This window comes from Symphalangus syndactylus, chromosome 10 (assembly GCF_028878055.3).
Source record: "Symphalangus syndactylus isolate Jambi chromosome 10, NHGRI_mSymSyn1-v2.1_pri, whole genome shotgun sequence".
NCBI lineage: Eukaryota > Metazoa > Chordata > Mammalia > Primates > Hylobatidae > Symphalangus > Symphalangus syndactylus.
The window spans coordinates 48662625-48685662 of record NC_072432.2 but is presented as its reverse complement, the minus strand read 5'-3'; the positions used below and the strand labels follow the sequence as shown (position 1 = coordinate 48685662).

At 39.3% G+C, this 23038-nt stretch overlaps 1 protein-coding gene and 1 long non-coding RNA gene across 2 annotated transcripts in view; one reads left to right on the top strand and one right to left on the bottom strand.

Annotated features, from left to right (window-relative positions):
- Positions 1 to 22515, top strand: part of LOC129491699 (uncharacterized) — an 88796-nt gene extending 66281 nt beyond the window's left edge. Inside the window, exon 4 of the long non-coding RNA XR_010113835.1 lies at positions 22453 to 22515. This is a non-coding gene — a long non-coding RNA (uncharacterized lncRNA). The remainder of the gene's footprint in view (positions 1 to 22452) is intronic.
- GPRIN3 (GPRIN family member 3) overlaps positions 1 to 23038 on the bottom strand; it is a 492222-nt gene that overhangs the window by 188453 nt on the left and 280731 nt on the right. The gene's annotated exons all lie outside the window — the stretch shown is intronic.

Below are 23038 nucleotides of genomic sequence, written 5' to 3'. Positions count from 1 at the left end.
TGGAAATGTCTACATTGTCTCCTGGAAAGAAGATGTAAATAAACACTCAGCAATGCATTTCCACGGGAAACAAGAGTGATGCTGGCCTATCTCTTGGACACAGCACCCAATGGTGGAAACAATAAATTTGAAGGATTAGGTGGCTGGATCTGTTTCTACAAAATAATGTTTGCATTGAGGCCATATTATTATGAAAAATAAGGATAAAAAGTAATTGATTATAAAATTTGAGGATCATAAAAGAGGAAAGTCTGGTGTATACATATATATGAATCAGTTACTTTCTCAGAAAAATTGAAGAATGATTACAATATAGTTAAAATGTGCATCATATTTTATAAATAATTTAATGCATAGCGAACTCTAGAATAATATACATCCCTATACATATGAAAGACATATTATATAAACCGAATATACACATGACACTGCATAGATGTATGTGTGTATTCAACAGTACATTTTGCTCTGAGAGAGGATTTGGCAAACCACAGCCCATAGGTTGGATGCTTGCTTTTTAAAATATAGATTTATTAGAACACAGCCATGCCCATTTGTTTATGTATGGTTGATGGCACCTTTCCTGATATACAGCAAACTTGAATGGTTCCAACAGAGACTCCAGGACCCAAAGAACCTAAAATGTTTACCTGGCCCTTTATTTTAAAAATTCTAAGACATGGTTATGGTAGCTATAAAAATCATGTCTGTTTTAATGATTTTATAACATGAAATTCAACTTAGTTATTCATTGTTGGCAGAGGAAGATGAAAGACTGCCAGCTACTAGGTAAGGATTTTAATGTGTATGGAGATAAATAGAAGAAACTTTCTTCTCTATATCTGCTCCAACTTTCTTCTCCTCTTTATAATTCTGTGTATTTTTTCTTGCCTTATATTTCCCTTTCATTTTTATCTTATTATTCTATGTGTATCTTCACTTGTCATTTATGACCGTTCTACCTTTTATCCATTTTCCACATATATTTTTATAGTGGGAATTTTGGGGTCATGTAAAACACAGGAACTTTTTGCATGGAAGATCTATCCATCCATCTCCACATGAGCAGTATTGAAAACTTCTCACCTCCAATGAACTAAAAAAATGAACTGAGTCAGATAAATAGTCCTCTGCACAGTTTTCCTGACATTTGTTTTAATGTTCTGTTGTAGAAAATCAGGAAGAATTCTGTTTGGTTCAGTGTACCTGTAACAAGCTTTGGCTTTGATCCAGGTAATTTTTCAGATACTGGTGTCTCAAAGACAAATAAAATACGGTGTATATCCTTTGTTGTTCTCTCTTACACGTCTTGTACTTTATTCTAAATGCTTAGGATAATTTGTACTTTGTGTGTGCAATCGTGTGTGTTTGAATTGGATCTTGTACTAAACTGTAACCCCCATGAAGACAGGGATGATGTTCATTTTGCTTACTCTTTTATTGTCAGTGCCTGCCATAACTATAAGTCCTCTAAGAATATTTATTGAATTACTTTAATGAATGATGGAGAGGGCCACTAAAACATTTTAATAATTGGAAAGAGAAGGTCATGTAAATCTTAGACAGATCATTCTGGTCGTATTTTGAAACTTAGGAGGGTCAGACTACAGACTGCAAGTCAGTTCTTCTAGTTGATCTTTCTTGTGCAGCAGAACAAAATAAGATATTTCTGTAGTTCCTCAATTTGGGGGTAGGAAGGGCATGAACCTAGAAATAAGTAGTTCTTTAACTCAGTCTGGTTTTTTGCCACACAATAGTTGCCACCTTTCTCCACCCACTCAGATGTGCCTCTTATTCCCCAACTACAGCTTTGAATCTATTACCCAGCCCAGCTTCTACAAGATGTACTTGAGCAGCTCTAATCTGCCTCTAAGCTTTACCCAAGTTAGGTAATCAGGGCTCTACATTGTCCTAGGAGCTATGCCATGATAGATGCTTTAGGCATCATGATAAGTTCTATGGAGAAAATGATGAATAAGACAGATGCTGCCCTGCCACAATCTAGAAAGGGAGAAAAATCGAAATATCAATGATGCTAACATTAGTATTGAGTGATAAGTGCAATAATAGAGTTATGTATCTATTGTAAAGGTGGCAGAGAGGAAAGAATATTTATGTCTATGTTATGGATATTTAAAAGGCTTATAGAGGAGGAAGCATTGGGTTTATGTTTTCAAAAGCAAACAGAATTTTTCAGGTTCAATAGTAGGTGATATGCAAACTGAAAGTAGATATTCGGGCAGAATAAATAAAAAAAGACATGAAGGAATTAAGTTTGTCATACTTTTTAATAACGAATCCACTGTATTGGTTCCTCTTCTCAGATCTTGATTCTTGTAACTTGCCAAAATTCCATTCTCTTCTTGGGCTCCATTTTAATGTTGGGATTCTGTTTGTAGGAAAATGGGGTTCTTCTCCGGAATATCAATCCTGTTTCATAGTGGCCATTAGACTTCTCTGATATTGTCTGCCAGTCTTAGATCGTGATTCTAAAAGTCACCTGTCTCAAATCCGCCATTTCCGTGTCTACTTTTTTCTTGGATCCTATTGGTCTAAAGTGAGATGCTGCGGCTCTTGGATACTGAGCTTTGCCTCTGTCATAGATCAAGCTGTCTCTCAGAGATATAGCCTTAGTTAAAGATTCTGGCTCAAGTGATTTATACAGGAGCAACCCCAGGAAAAACAAGCAAGAGAGTGGAAGGAGAGAATAGAAAAGGAAAAAAGCCAAGAAATGGGGTGATTTCAGGTGTGGCCTCAGGCTCAGCCTGATCCTGTGGGGGAACTCTGGAGTATAAATTACATTTCAGGGTTTGTCTTATCTTGAGACAAAAGAGCTAGGATTTTTACCCTCATATCAATCAGTCATTGGCTCCAGGCAGCCAGGGTAGTCAGCGAGTTGGGGGCCTAAGATATCAAGCACCTCCAAGTGAGATAACTGCAGTTTTCAAGGGTGGACACTGGAAAGTCATAGGTTCTAGTTGTTAGCAGAATGGCAATCCAAAGATGAAGAATGCTGGTAAAGGGATGAGAAGGGTGAGGTACAGTGTCCACTGTGGACTCCTACAAAGTCTTCCCCAAGTTCATGCCTGTGATGCCTAGTGAGTGGGATACTTCAGGTCTCCAAATGTCTCAGAATTTTCCTTCCTGACATAATTAGCTGGATTCCTTTGGCTGTGCCAAGTCTCCACATAAAATGCTTGCATTCCTGGAAAGCTATTGCATAGTTTGCTATAAAGGAATGCCCGAGACTGGGTAATTTATAAAGAAAAGAGGTTTATTTGGCTCAGAGTTTTGCAGGTTGTACAGAAAGCATGGCATCATTATCTGGTTCTAGTGCGGGCCTCAGGAAACTTAGAATCATGGCAAAAGGTGAAGGGGAAGCAGGAATATCAGATGGTAAGGGAGGAAGCAAGAAAGAGAGGAGGAGGTGCCAAGCTCTTTGTAACAATCAGATCTCACAGTTACTCATTACCATGGAGGGGGCACCAAGACATTCATGAGGGATTCACCCCATGACCCAAACACCTCCCACCAGGTCCCACCTCCAATGTAGGGGATAACATTTAAACATGAGACTGGGAGGGGACAAATATCCAAACTATATCAGCTATAGTTCCTTCAAGGACAGGAAAGAAACTGAGAATGTTCTTGCTACTTAGGGGACTAGTAAAATTTCAGATGATCAGAGAGCATTTGGTTCATATCAAAGCATCATTCCATACTGAAAAGAGAATTTGAAACTTTCATATGCACAAAAGAAAGACAAGATTGATCTTTGGATTTGAGAAATGTAGACTGCTTCCTGATCAGTATCCCAAGGCAGAATAAAGTATTTTCAGGATATTTTGCATTCAGATGTGTTATGCCCCAAATTCAATTCTTTTGATTAGAAGATTTAGGCTTGCTATAATATAAAAGCAAGTGTAGGACGTGGGTACACAGCTTGAATAATTTTTGCAGCTTCAACGAGAATTTTTGAATATTTTAAACATGATTCTTACTTGTACTATATGATTAGTAATTAGAAGTAATTTGGAAAAAAGCATGTGCCGTTTTCTCTATTGTTCCTATGAGGATTATCATTATAGTGATTTTCTTTCCTTTCTCTGAAATAAAATATTTTAAAAGCTCAAATTATAGGACTTATAAAAATGTACACTTGTACATTTCTTTTATGAAAAAGAGACAAATAATAATGATGTAATCATATGGTAAGAATTTGTTGAAATCAACAACTTTCAGGTCAAATTAGAGAGCTAGCATTGATATAACCCAGTATCTAGCATCACTTCCCATGCTTAAATTACAGTAATTGATATTTATAATTAGTAGTGTGGCCTAGGTACTGTTGTGAACCAGATGGGTTAACTTGTACTTATTATCACTTAAATATATTCTATTTTTACTCTATTTTTTAGAAAATTGGTAATCTATGTACAATAATTCTTACCTAATGAGACTATTCAATTATCCATTTTGTGTCATTCTGGATAAATGGGCACTGGCTCTATCTTTGTTTCCGTCATACCATGTTTGTGGTGATGTCATACTCCAATTTTAAAGATAATTTTATTTAACACACTGGAATTGGCCAATGCCTGGAAAGGTTACATCTGTAAAGTAAACATAAAATACTGTGGAGCCAAGTGGAGCCCAAATGATCTGTTTACATTTAAGATTGATTTTTTAAAACCTCATTTCCTTGTTTTGTTACAGATGGCAGTGGAAAAAACGATAGAATTTCTGAATGAAAAATTCCTAGATTTCTATGTTGTAAAAGCAGGTCCTTGACATTCTTCCTGTTCATCTAGGGAGATGCTGGCATCCACTTTGTTATCTGGAGGTAGGCCTTGATACTTGGATGTTTCTTCAAACACAACATGGTAGCAGGAAAAAGGAAATAATGTGTGGAATTGACATGGAGGGAAACTGTAGTAGGAGAAGAGAAAATTTGTTAGCTAAGATTATGCTATTCATACACATTTGTGGGTATAGATTACTTTCCTCCATGTTATAATTGTTGATAACTTGATGAAAATAGCAAATAAAAAGTAGCATTATTCTTCTGTACCCAACAAATGTTTTTGACACTACTATAAGGACAATGTTGCTTTTTGACTTACCATGTTCCATTTGAATAATAATTAAGAAAAAACATAGATGGGCCAGGCATGGTGGTTCACGCTGTAATCCCAACACTTTGGGAGGCCAAGGTGGGCAGATCACTTGAGCCCAGGAGTTTGAGACCTGCCTGGGCAACATTGTGAAACTCCACTATATGAAAATACAAAAATTAGCTGGGGGTGGTGGCACATACTTGTAGTCTCAGCTACTTGGGGGGCTAAGGCAGGAGGATCCCTTGAACCTGGGAGGCTGAGGTTGCAGTGAGCTGAGATGGCATCACTGCACTCCAGCCTGGGCAACACAGTGAAACACTGTCTCAAAAAAAAAAAGAAAGAAAAGAAAAATATAGATGGGTGATTAATCAAACATTTTATTACCTACCTTGGTAAATTGGCAGTTTTAAGACCTCACGTTAGATAGTAGAGTATGAACAAGTTGGTAATCTTTTAAGAAACGTCTGTAAGATTTTATTTCACAATCTTTTCAGAATCATCATTCATAGTCGAGTTCATCAAGTGTGACTTAAATGGCCTGTAAATTAAAGAAACAATTCTTTAACATGTTCCTATTTAGAGGATGGATCCTCATTTGACCTTTTATATTAAGAGCTATAATAAGAAGAGGAATGATGACTTTTTCTAGCACTCCTGAACAATGTGTCAAGATATATCTGCAGAGAATTTCACAAAACATCAGGGGCATTGTCTCCCTTTAGTAAACTCTAAAGGTGGCACATTGAAGGTCTTCTTTTAGCAGTTATTGTGGATATGAAGCTGGATATTGATTTAACAAAATATTTTCATATTAAAGAAATGTTTTATACATTCGAACACATGATGTGTTCTAAAAAGTGTTCATTGATACCTAGAGAACAAGGATTTTAATTTAATTTCCCCATCAAATAATATGTCAAAGCAAATTATCTATCTGGACCAGACTTTACCTCCTTGTCACAGTGGTAGTAGCTTAAATTGTAAAAGATCTATTTTTAGTTATTGAAATATGGCCCCCCACAGAACCAGTCACTGATAGACTTTACTAGGCTTCTTCAGTATTTCCTAAGAGGGAATTACCCTGGAAATTATTCGCAGCACAGCTATTATAGCCAACAGCCAACTCATCAGGAATTTTTGTTGGCTTGACCTGCAAAATGTATCCAGAATTTGACAACATTTTACCATTTCTGTCACCATCTTCCAGGATACCATCACCCCTCACTTGGATTGTTGCCATAGTCTTCTAACTGGTTTTCCTGCTCCTAAACTCACTCCAAGTTCATCGTCAACACAGCAGAAAGAATAATTCTTTGAAAACATAAGTGAGATATCATTGCTCCTCTGAGTAAACGCTTGAGCCCTTATCACTCTGAATGGCAGCTAGAACCGTTACTGCAGCCTCACTGCTCTACGTGGCCTGTTTTCCTCTCCCCATCACATCTTTGACTTGTTATCCCAGGAACTGGACCTCTCTTGCCCTCCATTCCCTCTTCAACAGCCTACCAGCCTCCTCATTCTTCCTGCCTTGGAGCTGTTTCCTTGTCTGGAAGTTTCTTCCTCCAGATGTCTGCGTGGCCCACTCTAACATTTCTTTCAACTCTTTGCTCAAATGTTCAAATGTCATATTCTCATTGAGGCTGCCTTTACCTCTCTACCTCATCCTACTTCCCCACTGGGCACTCCCAGTTCCTTTAACCTGCTCTTTTTTTGTCCTCCTTGTAGCATTTACTTTTTTTTTTTTCTGTCTCCTCCTTCCACCTCTACTAGATTGTAAGCTTCATGATGACAGAGATTTTGACCATTTTGTCCAATGACATACCGCCAGGATCTAGCACATTATAGATGCCCAATAGATATTTGTTTAATAAGTGAGTTAGGCCAGGTTTGGTAGCTCATGCCTGTAATCCCAGCACTTTGGGAGGCCAAGGTGGTACAGATCGCTTGAGTCCAGGAGTTCAAGACCAGCCTGGGCAACATAGTGAGACCCCCGTCTCTACAAAAAAAGAAAAATAGCCAGGCATTGTGGCGCGTGCCTGTAGTCCCAGCTACTCTGGAGGGTATTCTGGAGGTGGGAGGATCACTTGAGCCTGGGAGGTTGAGGCTGCAGTGAGCCATGATCACACCATTGGACTCCAGCCTGGGCAACAGAGGAGACCCTTTCTCCAACAAAAAAAGAAAAAAAAAAAAAAGAGAATCCATTGCTGTTTTATGTCTGTGACATAAAAGAGTGCGTGGGGTCACCATAACATGAACTACTACCTTCTGCTGAAATGTGCTGGTGTCTTTGAGAAGGCACCAATAAATAGCTCCTTCCTGCCTGGCCGAGGTTTAAACCAATTGATAGACAAAGCTAAGTTTCAGCAGGCAGAGGACAAAATATTAATATCACCTTAATACTGAAAGGACTGCTAGAAAGACACATTTATTTCTGTAGGCAAGTCGGTTATCTAATACTGAACCCCTGCCCCAAATAGATACATGTGTCTACAGAACAGCACTGACCCATGACAACTCTTCCAACAAAAGCAGAATAGGCACAGCAGAATTTCCATTCCCAGGAATAGGAAAGAGAAAGAAACTGTGCTGTCCATGCATTTTTCACCTGCATATATTCACCACTTATTGTTTTGTTTCTTGGAGTTGGGGGAGGTGGAGCAATTGGGGTGGGATAGAGGAGTGTGTGATGAGGGCATGGGGAGAGGTCAGTGGTGTTACTCCAATAAATATCCCATCATATAGAAGAAAACATTAGACATGGAAGTAAAGTGATGTCCCCTAATAATATTTATATTTTTCCTCTTTTGAAATTTGTTCCTTTTGGTTGAAATTAGTATATCTCAGATATTTAGAATGTTAATTTGCTGTTGGCAAACCCAGAGAGATGAAAAGTCAGTCCACGTGGTTGGTATGGAAAGAATTGCTGAAAATATAAAACTGAGACCTAACCTATCAGCAGTCGGGAAGAGTTACGGGAAGATTATGTTTTAAAATGGAGATCCTTCAGTGACTCCCCAATACTAATAATATTTCAAATATCTTCAAATCACAGGCCACTCTTTGGGTATTCCTCCAGGTAATGAGAGGCACATCATCAAGGAGGCACAGGTTTTGGGTGTTTCTTATGTACTAAGAACTGAGGATAACAGTAGTGCACAAAATAAATATAGTCCTTGCCTTTACAGAATCTGTTGGGGAAGAAGCGTGAGTATAAGTAAATGTAGAGTGAAAATAGCATATTAATAGCACCAGAAGCCCGGGTGCAGTGGCTCATGCCTGTAATCCCAGCACTTTGGGAGGCCAAGGTGGGCAGATCACCTGAGGTCAGGAGTTTGAGACTAATCTGACCAACATGGTGACACCCGGTCTCTACTGAAAATACAAAAATTAGCTGGGCATGGTGGCACACACCTGTAATCCCAGCTACCAGAGAGGCTGAGACAGGAGAATTGCTTGAACCCAGGAGGTGGAGGTTGCAGTGAGCCGAGATCGCCCCACTGCACTCCAGCCTGGGCAACAGAGCGAGATTCCATCTTAAAAAAAAAAAAAAAAAAAAGCACCAGAAATATGTGCGAATTGAGGCTGAAGGTGAGAAACTTTACTCCTTCATTGTTTACAGACTACCCGTATGTTCCAGGGACAGGATTAAGTGCAGAGGATATAAAGATAAGATAATCCTGCCGTCAGAAAACAGAAAGTTTAAAATGGGAGAGATAGAGCAGGTAATTAAATAAGCAGGTCATTAAAATAGAATATAACATGTAATGTGTCTTAGCCTGTACATGGAACTATGTTGACCCAGAAGAAAAATACCTTAATTCAGGTTTAGGTTTCAAGAAGACTTATTGGAGAGGTGAGTTAAAGCAATAAAATAGAAATAGGAAAGGAAAATGCAAGTGCATTGGAAGATAGAGTTGAGACGCTTCCTCAGAATGTATCAGAGTGAGTGATGAAGAGATGAAAACATGGAATGGGAGAGTAAGGGATGGGTAAGAAAGCATTAGAGTAAAAGGAGAAGAAAAGAGAAAAAATTAAGGAAAGGTGATAACTCAAATTTTTCCAGAATAAAATGACTAGAGTTCCTCAGACTTAAAAATCACAATGCTTTCTAATCAGCAAAACTAAATACAAATTACATGCATACACAAGGATGAATCTTCAGAACAATTTAAAAAAGTGAAAATTGAAAAACCAAGTACAGAAGAAATAGGTTATGTACAAGGAATAACAACAGAATTCTCACAAGCAATGATACCTGCTAGAAAACATTTGACTCTTATCTTCAAAGGAGTGTGGAAAAACAACTTCCAGGCTGGCATTCTATTCCCATTGAAGCTATCATTCTAAAAGGAGAATAAAATAAAGCCACTTCTAGACATATGAGGATTAGGTATTTATTATTCATGGACCCTTTAGGAAAGTACTCTAGAGCAGGGGTCCCCAACCCTGTGCCATGGACCCCGGCCTATTAGGAACCAGGTGGCACAGCAGGAGGTGAGCGGCGGGCCAGTGAGCACTACGGCCTCAGCTCCGCCTCCTGTCAGATCAGCAGCTGCATTAGATTCTCATAGGAGCGCGAACCGTATTGTGAACCGCACATGCGAGGGATCCAGGTTGCAGGCTCATTATGAGAATCTAATGCCTGATGAGGTGGAACTGTTTCATCCCCAAACCATACCATTGTACCCCCGCCCCCATCCGTGAAAAAACTATCTTCCAAGAAACCAGTCCCTGGTGCTAAAAAGTTGGGGACTGTTGCTCTAAAGGATGAAATCCCACACAGAAAAAAGAACACGTGCACAAACGCACGGTAATCAAGGGAGCAGGGATAAGTGGGAGGCCTGGTGTGGCTGAAGGTCTGGGGGAAGGGAGAGATCAGCAGTGGCCTGTGAGTCCGGCTGCTCTTGTCCTTTAGGGGAGATCTGGGCTTTCCCTGAAGGCTCAGAGTGATCAAAGGGTCTCAGCAGGGTGAGGACATGTTTAGATTTACGCTGTAGTAAGATCACTGTGGCAGAGGGTAGAGAGTATGTTGTTGCCACTGAGGCCAGTTGGGAGTAATGGGTGTAATTTAATGAGAAACGATTAGGGCCTGGATGAAGGTGAGGCAGGGAGAAAAATAGTCAGATGCTGGAATTGTTAAGGAGGTAGGTCCTCAGGACTCAGTAAGCAATTCAGTGTGGGGAGAAAGAAAGAAGGCATCAAGCAGGCAGTTGTTCTATTAAGGCAGCTTCCATGGAGTCCAATAGCAGTGAGAGGAGCAATGGGAGGTGAGAGTGGAAACACTGATAACCCTGTTAAGAATGATCTGTGAAGCAGTGGCAAGACTTAGAGTAGTAGCCAGAGGAAGATCATAGGGAAGAAAGACTTTAGGATGGAAGGCTTAATGAGCAAGTGGGGAAGACAAATAAGAGAAGCAAAAAATGAAGATATACAGAGAGGTTCAGAGATACCTGATAGAACAAGGGCCTGGGCAGGTAAGAGGAAGTAGAGAGCCTTATATACAAGGAAACATAGAGAAAGATGCATACTGTGGTACGAATGCATCCCCCAAAGTTCATGTATTGGAAACTTAATCCCCAGTGCCACAGTGTCGAGAGCTGAGACTTTAAAGAGATGAATAGGTCTCAACGGCTCTGCCCTCATGAATGTATTAATGCCGTTATCATTGGAGTGGGTTATCGCAGGAGTGGGTTCCTGATAAAAGGATGAGTTTGTCCTCCCCTACCTTCTCATAGCAAGAGGCCATCACCAGATGCAAGCCCCTTGGTGCTGGGCATTCCAGCCTCCTGTAAAAAATAAATTTATTTTCTTTATAAATCACCCAGTCTTAGATATTCTGTTGTTGCAGCACAAAACGTAGTAAGATAGGGCAGATGGAAGAAACTGACAACACCTTCGTCCTTTGTAAGTAGCACCATGACTGGCACACAGCAGTGATGAATAAATGCTGAGTGAATTAATGAATCTGCATGAAAGAATAGAAAGATAGTTGATGGATATATTCAGGCAGGCTCCAGAACTTAGTATACTAACTCTCAAAGGCCAGCATGTTTTCAAGTTAGGAATGGCAGACCTCTAGTGGCCAAAAAGAAAAGTCAGCAATCTAATGGCTGAGAACAAAATTTGCATTAAGATGGTTTGGGTAAATGCACTTGCAAAAGAATAAGTACATAAAGCATTGCTTTACAAAGATTTTTATCATACCTAATTTTTGCTGTGCTCAGTTTCTTATAAATAGGACTTAATAGCACATGCATGATGAGTTCACTTTTGTAATTAACTGCTTAGAGTGAATGCCTTGTGGAAATGAAGCCAGTAATCTTTTAATTACGATTAACATTTCTTTTTAATACCTGCAGGAGGGAAATAATTACTCATATGTGGAATTTCATGCTACAAGCTACATAAGATACAGAGTAGCTGTTCATTTTGAAATAGAGAAAAGGGGAAAGAGAAAATCATAACCAAATAAACGTTTGGTTACAGAAATCTCAAATATGATGAAAAGAGTGTATTTAAAAATGACAACAGCAACACATATTTTTAAAAATATTAAACTGTAAAAACAAGGTTAACAGACCATTTTAATCCTTAAAAATTAAATAATGTCCTAATGTCAAATTATTTGGAGTAAGCTCAAGGAGGAATTATTTGTTGATGCAAACTATGGTTCTTTTAGGAGCCTGAGTGCTTTCTAATAGAGATCAAGTTGAGTTGATCCTATATTAATCACAATGAAAGAAAATGTTTGGCAGCTATTCCAGGTTAATTAACTACATAAGGTCTCCAGTTTGTAAATCAGAAAGGTATTATAGGTGACTACTTAAGTATGCTTCAGTTTTTCTATTACAACAATTTTATTAACAATGTACAGTGTCTTAGGTAAATGAAAGAAGAATATAATTTTATGTGGTAATTGTATGCAGCTGTTGAGGTGGGGCTGAGAGAGTTAGGAAATATTAGATATGAAAGTGTACACATGTGGGAACTTTTCTAATCCATGACAGCAGAATTTAAGATGATTGAAGAAATTACCATCTTTTGCCTGAGTTAGCAGAACTGAAATCAGCTTCTGAGGAAAGCTCTTTGGGATTTCTTGTTTGTTTCTGAATCTTTTTAAATGTTTAATTCAATACCACTGTATTTGAGAATAAACATTAAAATGTCATAATGACTCTTTAGACTATTTTAAGCTGCCACATAGAGAGTGTTTGCATTTTTTATCAGCCCTGATCTGCCAGGGACTTAGTCATTAGGCATCATTGTATAGTTAAATAACAATAAATAATTATAAATAAATGTTTCAAATTTGATACCAATAAGAGCAGAAATCTGAGAGCAAGTAAAAAAGGGTTTCCAAGCAATATTTAGACAACTGTAGTAGAAATATATAATAAAAGTACAGCTCACACCCACAGAAATGAGTAGTTATCGCTGGATTTGTTTAATAGGTGATTTTATTCTGCTTTATTTCTATTGCGTATATGTCCAAAGTTCTCTGCATTGAGCATTACATTTGTGATTTTAAAATGACTTAAAAAACAAAACAAACAAACAAAAAAACCAAGAGTTCAGCATCATTTGTTGACTAGAAACTGTTGCATGGCTGCTATAGATGCTATTGTACCTTTTGGTCACATTCTGCAACATCTCTTGCTATTCTGAGCCATCCAGAGCAATTCTACATACATCTCTAGACAAGAATACAAATTTTCCAGGACAGTATGATGATGTCAGCCATTGCTTAATCTTTTTTTACATTTAGGAAGAAGCTAGAGGAAAGTTGGAAATGCTAAGGGACATTTCAAGACTTCCCAGAAAGTAGCTGTATCAGGAAAAAGGAAGGCAGGAGGAGCCTGGGTAAAGTCTCGCATTTGATTCAACAGAGTTCCAACCTTAGGAAAGTTGGACTCTCAAACACGTCTATTTCAGTATGCAGTCATATTCATGCCTAGATGCAGGACTGCTATGGTTCCTTCCTCCATAATGCTGTTTATTCTGCACCACAGAGTTCCCTGGGCCTGTGAGAAAAACCCCACACTTCACTGGGGTGCTTGCTTTTGGTCCTTTCCTCTTTTCCTTCCTTTTGCCCTCCCTTTTTCTTTCCTTTTGTTTTCATCTCTGCCCCTTAACAATTAAGTGTTATTCTCAAAATGGGAGAAGATGGCAAGTTCAGATTTGTAACTGCTAGATATGATATTTTTGTATCTTTTTCTTTAGTGAACTCTCATTTATTTATCTAACAAATATTTATTTGCTCACAAATATTAAAGCATAATTGCTTTTATTGAGAGAATGTGTCTAATAAATAGTAATTCAAAAAAGAAAGGAAAGGAAAACCCAGATATAGTTTCTGCCTTCAATAAATTTACAATCTAGCAGAAAAGACCAAAAGTAAACAATCTCTCCAAATAATTTTTTTTATTTTTTTTATTTTTTTTATTTATTTTATTTTATTTTTTTGAGACTGTGTCTCACTCTGTCACCCAGGCTGGAGTGCAATGGTGTGATCTCGGCTCACTGCAACCTCCACCTCCTGGGTTCAAGCGATTCTCCTGCCTCAGCCTCCTGAGTAGCTGGGACTACAGCTGTGTAGTCTGGCTAATTTTTTGTGTTTTTAGAGAGACGAGATTTCATCATGTTAGCCAGGATGGTCTCGATCTCCTGACCTCATGATCCGCCTGCCTCAGCCTCCCAAAGTGCTGGGATTACAGGCGTGAGCCACTGCGCACGGCCCCAAATAATTTTTATTATGATTTTGGATGCATGCTATGACAGGACAGCACAGGGGTGTGAGTGATGGTGGGGATATCAGAAAGCACCCCTGAAGATGTGACATTTATCCTCAGACCTAAAGCAGTGGTTCTCAACTGGGCTATTTTGACAATGTCTGGGAACATTTTTGGTCATCACAACTGGGAGGAAGGATTTACATTTCCTGATCATGTAGTGTGACTTCTTTTTTTTTTTTTTTTTTTGAGACAGAGTCTTGCTCTGTCACCCAGGCTGGAATGCAGTGGCCTGATCTCTGCTCACTGCAACCTCCACCTTCCAGGTTCAAGCGATTCTCCTGCCTCAGCCTCCTAAGTACCTGGGATTACAGGTGCCTGCCACCACGGCTGGCTAATTTTCATATTTTTAGTAGAGACCGGGTTTCACCATGTTGGCCAGGCTGGTCTCGAACTCCTGACCTCAAGTGATCCGTCCGCCTTGGCCTTCCAAAGTGCTGGAATTACAGGCGTGAGCCACTGCACCCAGTCACATAATGTGACTTTGATTTGTGTCTCCATAACAGGAATACTTTCAAAATAAATCATCTATTTTATTCCTCGTAAGTTATATTAATTTTTGTATATTAATTATTAATTGTTATAAGTTATATAAATTATACTGTCCTGGGTCTCTGTATCCATTGAGTAGGCTTCGATTGTTTCAGGGTGAGAATAGACAGAACCTAACATAGAGAAGTCACTGCTCAGCTTTGAATGTCAAATTAGACATTTTTTGAGCACTCAGAAAAACAGTTGCCTTGGATATCGTAACTTTTAGAGAAACGAAAGTTTTTCTTGGAGTATAATAATTTCCTTTCATATAATCAAGACACCTATATATGACTCATATCATAGTGTTTTACTATAAGGCATTTGTAAATTGAAAGACAGTTATGAGGCCCCACGAGACAGGAAGGAGTAGAAAGTCCTTCTGATGAAGAGGCTTAAAAACCACGGAAAGGAAGAGGAAAGCAAAGCAATCTACTCTGGGTGTCCTTGCTTTGTCCTTGGCAGTGCTGGGGCGGCGGTGGTGGTGGGTGGTGCTGGAGAGAGCCTCTGAAGCACTGAGATCATGTCGGGGAAAAGGCAATTGGAGGCTTCTGGGTTTCCCAGCGGGTGGCCTGAAAAAGATGAAGATTTCTTAGAGTAACCACAAGGTGGCAGAGCATTGCAAATGACTTTGAGAGGCTCTTGAGTGCTGGGGTAAAAATGGCCGCAGGAGATGCTCTAGTTTACAGGCTTGAAGTAGTGCTGAGACAAGAAACGAAGTAACCCTGGGACGGAGACCTGACTGATAGACCACACAAACTGGAGTCACGGGCAGACCTCAGAGCATCATTAGTGAGAGCTGGGGAGGGCTGAGGCAGCCAGCGGGCATCAGGTCTTCACCTCAGCATAGAGCGGAATGTGAGGCACACCTCTGGATGCCTCCGGAGCCGGTGCAGACGAACAGAGGCCCTCCGAGTTCTGGATACACACTTTGTACTCTACACCACTTACATCACCTGGGACCTTAAATCACCCTGGCAAAAGGGAAGGAAACCTTGGGAGGAGGGTGGCGAAGGGCATCACATCTGAAACCCATGGCAGTAACTCAAAAGACATGAATTATCCAGAAAGAGGCTATTTAAACTAGAAAAGACTGAATTACTTATTGACAAGCCTGTTTTGTTTTTTTCCCCTCCTGTCAGTGGTAATGCGGGCTTGAAAGCAAGATAAGGTCAGAGAAAATAAAGAAAAATACACTGTGTGTGTGTGTGTGTGTGTGTGTGTGTGTGTGTGTGTGTGTGTGTGTGTACATTTGGGTCGTTTCAGAAGTAGTAAGTAAATTTACATACCACTATATTGGAAAGCTGACAAAGAATTTCTAAGGAAGTAGGGACACTACCCAGCTACATCATCCTGTCATAAGACACAGGGCGGTCTACTAAAACTGTACTTCATATTCTAATATTTGCCTGAGGTACAACACACAATATCAAGAATACTGGAGGGAAAGCTGATTCGTTCATTTGGGAAAGGTTTATTTCTTATGTTTGTTCTGGGCACTGTAGGTCAAAACAGGATGTTCTAGACATGACTCTTAATTCAAAAGGTTTTAGAAAAAAGGCATGTGCATTATTAATCAATGTAACATAATGAAAAGATAGGCTGTATTGTACACTCATTAGGAATGCAGACCCCAGGAACAAATTGCTTGGGTTTGATCCCAGCTCTCCCATTTAAGACTCTGGCATGTTACTTAACCTCTCCATATAAAGAACAAGTTCAGTTTCCATTGAAAGAACAACTTTAGTTTCCATAAAGAACAAGCTTAGTTTCCACAAGTTTAGTTTCCATATGAAGGCAGTGGCTGCCTTCCAGGATTGAGTTAATAAATGCAAAGCACAGAAAATGCCTGACACATAATAAGACCTAATAAATACTGATATCACTGTTATTAGCAATAGTAGTAGAAGTAGTAATATTAATAGTAGTCATAGTGAAAGTAACAGTGGATGAGGTAGTTATAATTACCCAAAGGAAAATGAACATAAAGGGTTCTGGCGATTACTCACAGGGGAGATTATTTCCAGTTGAAGGATCAGGGAAGATTTTGAGGGAGGTGGCATTTGATTAGGGCTTTGAACATGTTATTGTTCAGTTCTCCTAATAACACTGGCCTGATTAGGAGAAATGAGGATAGGAGACATGCAGGGAATACAATAACTTGACCAAAGGAGAGACACAGGAAATACTAGGAATGAGTGAAAAACAAAGAAAGTCAGCAGAGAGCAGTTGCCTATTGATATTCTGGCATGGTGGGTGAAGCCGTCAATGCTTCTGTTTTCCCTCTTCCATAGACTGCTAATGTGATAAAGAAAGAGAAATAATGGTTTCCAGCATTCACTGAAAGTGGTTCATTTTCTCCTGAATCAATCTTCGGTAACATAATCAACTCTGTGCAGCAAGACCTGCTCCAGAGCTTGGTTTGCTATATTTTAGGATTGGCCAGCACTCATGGGAATTAGAGGTGAGAGGAGAAAGTGGATTTTAGGTCCACATTCAGGACCTTGACTGAGAGTTTGGAGGATTTTGTCATTGAAGAAAAGGTAATTGGAGTAACAGCTTCCAGCATCTTTGCTCTTCGTTGTTATACCCCTTTCCACATATATCCCATCTCTCAGAAACTCTTCTACTCCCCAAATTTGCTTTTTAATGATGTACTTAGTAGGCATTTGTATGAAGATTTTTACTCCCCCAGGAGCAATTTTATGCTAAATTTATTTACTAATATTAAGTGTCTTATATTAAAGGAAATTCAGTTGAAAATAGCAGAATAGGGAAATGTGGGTGAGGAAGGTGTTTCCAAGGAATTTTAGTAATTCCTGGTAAACCACCATGCCATCTATTAATATTTAGATACCTTACTTGCACCACCCTGAGCCAAAATTACCCTTTCTACAAGTTTTAGTGATATAATGTTTAATTTTCCTTTGTAGATTGTAGAGTTTTGTTGAATTAAGAATTAATTTCAATTTTTAAATATTTGTTATAGGTATTAAAATTCATTATTTTTTCTTATAAAAAAGTCGTCTGTGTGTGTTTATGTGTTTGTAAAGCTGGAAGAAGCACAAGGGAGTAAAATTTAAAAGTGAAATTCATCTATTAACTCACCACTAAGTGACATTAACGGTTTGGAGCATGTCCTCCTTTTTCTTTCTTTCTTTATTTTCTTCTTTACAAAAATTGTATCACTTGGTGTGTCAGCCTGAATACTGTCTTCCCATAGATGTCCATGTATGAGGGGACTTCAAAAAGTTCATGGAGAAAAATGAAATTAAAAGACAAAAACATTCTTATAAACAGGCTTTTTCTTTTTAACAAAAGAAAAAGATGAAAATTTTTTAAAAATTAAGATTTTTTTCTTAACATAAATTTCATGAAGTTCAAAACACTTTTGTAAATTATGATACCAGCCATTTGATCTATTCTTAAAGAACTGGCAGTCCTGGGAATTTAACCATGTGACTGCAGTCTTTTTTACAGTATTTACATTATTAACTGAAGAAGAATGGGTACCCTTTCAGGATTTTTTTTTTTTTTTTTGACACAGGGTTTCACTCTGCCACTCAGGCTGGAGGGCAGTGGCATGATCACTGCTCACTGTAGCCTCAACCTCCTGGGCTCAAGCAATTCTCCTGCCTCAGCCTCCTGAGTAGCTAGAACTACAGGTATGCACCACCACACCCAACTAATTTAATTTTTTTGTAGAGACAAGGTCTCACTTTGTTGCCCAGCCTTGTCTCAAACTCCTGGATTCAAGTGATCCTCCTGCCTTGGCCTCCCAAAGTGCTGGGATTATAAGCATGAGCCTCCACACTTGGCCCTTTTAACGATTTTTTAGGATTAGAAAACAAAAACAATTCAGAAGAAGGCAAATCAGAACTGTAAGGTGGATGTCTAATGATTTGTCATCAAACTCTCATAAAAAATTGGCCTTGTTTGATGAGAGGAGGAGCATTGTCATGATGGAGAAGGACTATTGAGTGAAGCATTTCCAGGCATTTTTCTGCTAAAGCTTTGGTTAACTTCCTCAAAACACTCATAATAAGGAAATGTAATCATTCTTCACACCTCCAGAAAGTCAATGGGCAAAATACATTGGGCATCTAAAAAAACTGGTATCATGACCTTTGCTGTTGACCAGTCCACTTTTGCTTTGACTGGATCACTTCATCTCTTGGTAGCCACTGCTGTGATTGTGCTTTGTCTTCAGGATTGTACTGGTGGTAAAGCTGTGTCTTATTTCGTGTTACAGTTCTTCAAAGAAATTCTTCAGGATCTTGCTCCCATTGTTTAAACTTTCCATTGAAAGCTCTATTTTTGTCTGCAGCTGATCTGGGTGCAATAATTTTAGCACCCATTGAGTGGAAAGTTTGCTCAGCTTTAATTTTTTTAGTCAGAACTGTGTAAGCTGAACCCGTTGAGATATCTATGGTATTGGCTGTTACTTCTTCTGTTAATCATCAGTCCTCTTTGATTAGGGCATCAACAAGATGAATTTTTTCCTTGCAAATTGATGTGGATGATCTGCCACTGCAAGCTTCATCTTCAATATTGTCTCATCCCTTCTTAAAGTGAATTATCCATTTGTGAACTACTGATTTCTTTGGAACATTTTCTCCATACGTTTTTCAAAAATTATCAATGGTTTCACCATTCTTCCACCAAAGTTTCACCATAAATTTGATTTTGCTCTTGCTTAAATTTTAGCAAAAGTATTACTCTGAACAGGGCTCTTTTCAAACTGATGTCTTATTCTTCTTAGTGCCTCAACTAGATCATGTTTAAACATGTTATAACAAGTTGGCATGAGTTTACTTTAGTGTAAAAAATGCAATCCAGCATAGTTGTTTCATAACTTAATGAACTTTTGAAGATGCCTTGTACAATCCCTAGAACCTGTGAATATCTTATATGGCAAAAGATTCTTGCAGATCTGATAGATATGAGATTATTTTGGATTATTGGGGTGGCTCCAATGTAATCACAAGGGTCTTCAGGAGAGGGAGTAAGGGAGATTAAAAAAAGAGAAGAAGGTTATGTGATGATAGAAGCAGAGATTGGAGTGATGCAGCCATGAACGAAGGAGTGCCAACAGCTTCCTGATACTGGAAGAAGAAAGAAATGAATTCTCCCCTGGAGCCTCTAGGAGGCACCAGGCATCCTGGATTTTTATTTAAGACTTATTTTGCATTTCTGACCTTCAGAACTGTATGAAAATATTTTTTTTAACCATCAAGTCTGTGGTAATTTGTTACAGTGGCAATAGAAAACCAATATGCTTGAAAACAGTCAAGATGTAAGTAAAAGAAAATCTGACTCAATCTGACTTAAAGTAATGTGGAGCTGTTAATTCACTAAATTGGAAAGTCTAGAGGTCAAGCACCCTTGAAGTGTGGTATAATCTACAGGTTTATCATGTTATCAGAGCTGCAGTTGCATTTCCCTGGGATTCTCTCTGTTTTGCCCTCTTCTCTGAGTTGTGTCCTTTGTCCTTAAACTGGTTTCCCACAGGCCAGCCTTCTCAGCAATCCTTCCAAGATTCAGTCTCATGAGACAGACTTGAGCCACTTGTCTGAACCAATCAGCATGAGAGCCTGTCACTGTGAGGCAAAGAAACTATGTGAATCACTTCGTTTTTGTTACATTGTCCACAGGATTCAGGAGGGGAAAGAGCTTCCCTACAACTACATGGATCCACAAATGGAAATCAGGCACTAATGGGAAAAGCAGAATAGATTCTGGAAACAAACACAAATGTCTGCAGAATACTCCTTAAGCTACCCAATAGCCATACATATTCTCCTTTAAACACATGTCTTAAAAATGTATAACCTTTTACATGGAATATACACACCCCACCACAAAAAAACACAAACTCAAAATTGATCCAGTTACTGAATTCAAATTTTAAGAGCTCTGATGGGACCCAAAGCCACATATATTACACATCACATTTGTGGAGAATATGATCTATATTTACATGGCTTTTGTATTTGACTGATTGCATTATTCCAGAAGAGTCTTGCCTAGAAGATGAAGTGGCAAATAACTTTCCTTAACTTGCCCTTATCAGGGTATCTCAATAGATCACACAATTGTGATTGTTAGATTGTTCACAAGCCTTACTCAAGGCTTGCTTCAAAACTTTCCCCTTGCTGGGTCCACCGAACCTAAATTATCAGGCATTCACACTAAAATATAACCAGATACATTAAACCAGAATCAAAACTTCAATTAATATTTTGCCTTTAACCTTGTTATTCTAACACACTAATAATCAACCTTCAAGATCCTAGTTTATTTATGGCAGTAGACAATAAATGTGGCTTTGCTTTATCAACAAGCTATTTTGGGGATCTCTTCAGGAAGTGAGCAGTTGACCTTTAGTAAGTTTCATTCCTTTTCATTGGGTCCAAATATAGTTTCTCACGATTCATTAATTTATGGCTAAATGGACAATTATCTATATAAAACACATCTATATTAGTTCATTTTTGCATTGCTATAAAGAACTACCTGAGACTGGGTAATTTATAAAGAAAAGAGGTTTAATTGACTCACATTTCCACAAGCTGTATAGGAGGCATGGCTGGGGAGGCCTCAGAAAACTTACAATCATGGTGGAAAGTGAAGAGGAGGAGGCACTTGTTCACATGGCCAGAGCAGGAGGAAGAGAAAGCTAAGGGGGAGGTGCTACACACTTTTAAACAACCAGATATGGTGAGAACTTACTCACTATCATGAGAACAGCAAGGGGGAAACCCACACCCATTATCCAGTCACCTCCCACCAGGCCCCTTCTCCAATACCAGGGATTACAATCCGAGATGAGATTTGGGCAGGGACACAAACTCAAACCATATCATTCCACCCTAGCCCCTCACAAATCTCATGCCATTCTCACATTGCAAAATAAAATCCTCCCTTCACAACAGCCCCCCAAGTCTTAACTCATTTCAGCATTAACTCAAAAGTCCAGAGTCCAAAGTTTCATCTGAGACAAGGCAAGTCTTTTCTGTCTATGAGCCTGTAAAATCGAAGCAAGTTAGTTACTTCCAAGATACAATGGGAGTACAGGTATTGGGTAAATACACTCATTCTAAGAGGGAAAAATTGGCCAAAACAAAGGAACTGCAGGCCCCATGCAAGTCTGAAACCTAGCAGGGTATTCATTAAATCTTAAAGCTCCAAAATAATCTTCTTTAACTCCATGTCTCACATCCAGACAACACTGTTGCAAGATCTTGGGCAGCTCCACCCCTGTAGCTCTGTGGGGTACAGCTCATGTGGCTGCTTTCATAGGCCGTCACTGAGTGCCTGCAGCTTTTCCAGGTGCACAATGCAAGCTGTCGATGGATCCACTATTCTTGGGTCTGGAGGATGGTGGCCCTCTTCTCACAGATCCACTAGGAAATGCTCCAGTGGGGACTCTGTGGGGACTCCAACCCCACATTTCCTCTCTGCACTGCCCCAGTAGAGGTTCTCCATGAGGGCTCCGAACCTGCAGCAGACTTCTGCCTATATGTTCAGGCATTTCTACACATCCTCTGAAATCTAGGCAGAGGCTCCCAAGCCTCAACTCTCACAATTTGCATACCTGCAGGCTTAACACCATGGGAAAGCCACCAAGATTTATAGCTTGCACTCTGAAGCAACAGCCTGAGCTGTACCATTGCTCCTTTTAGCCATGACTGGAGCTGGAGTAGCCAAGATGGAGGGCACCATGTCCCAAGGCTACACAGAACAGCAGGGCCCTGGGCCTGGCCCATAAAACCATTCTTTCCTCCTAGGCCTCAAGGCCTCTGATGGGAGGGGCTGCTGTGAAGGTCTCTGAAATGTTTTTAAGACATTTTTCTCATAGTTTTGACTATTAACAATCTGATTCTCTTTACTTATGCAAATTTCTGCAGCCAGTTTGAATTCTTCAGAAAATAAACAAGGGAATTCTTCTTCAGAAGGCATTGATCACTATAGAGAAATGTGAAGAGTAATAGTGGGGCTGTTATTTTGCATAGGATGAAGAAGGAAGGCCTTGCTGATAAAAGTGCCATTTGAGCAGAGAGCTGAAAGGATTGGAGACAAAATGTGCAGCTCTCTGGAGAAAGAGAGTCCAGGCAGAGGCAGCAGCTGGTGCAAAGGCCCTGAGGTAAGATGGACTTGATGTTTGTGGAACAGCAAGAAGGCCAATATGGCAGGCACCAAGTGAACGAAGAGAGCATGGGAAGCACTAGAAGGAAAACTCACAGAACATGTAGACACCATGGTAAGAAGTTCGGATTTTGATCTTAAATAAGAAGAAGGGCCGGAGTGAAGCAAATGAAGGGGTAAATATGAGGAGATGAGGCTGGAGCGGGGATGGGTTACTACAGTGCAACTAGGAAACCAAGATAAGACCTTTGGTTCTCCCTCTGAGTTAAGATGCAATGGCATTGGTTGGCTAAATCAGAAGAGAAACAACCAATTTGTTGGTTAGCTTAAGCAGAAGAGAAACACAATTCGCATATATTTTGAATGATCACTCTAGCTGCTATGTTAAAAACAGAATTGATGGGGAAAGAGTAGGGGCAGGGAGCCTAGTTAGGTGGCTATTACAATAGTCCT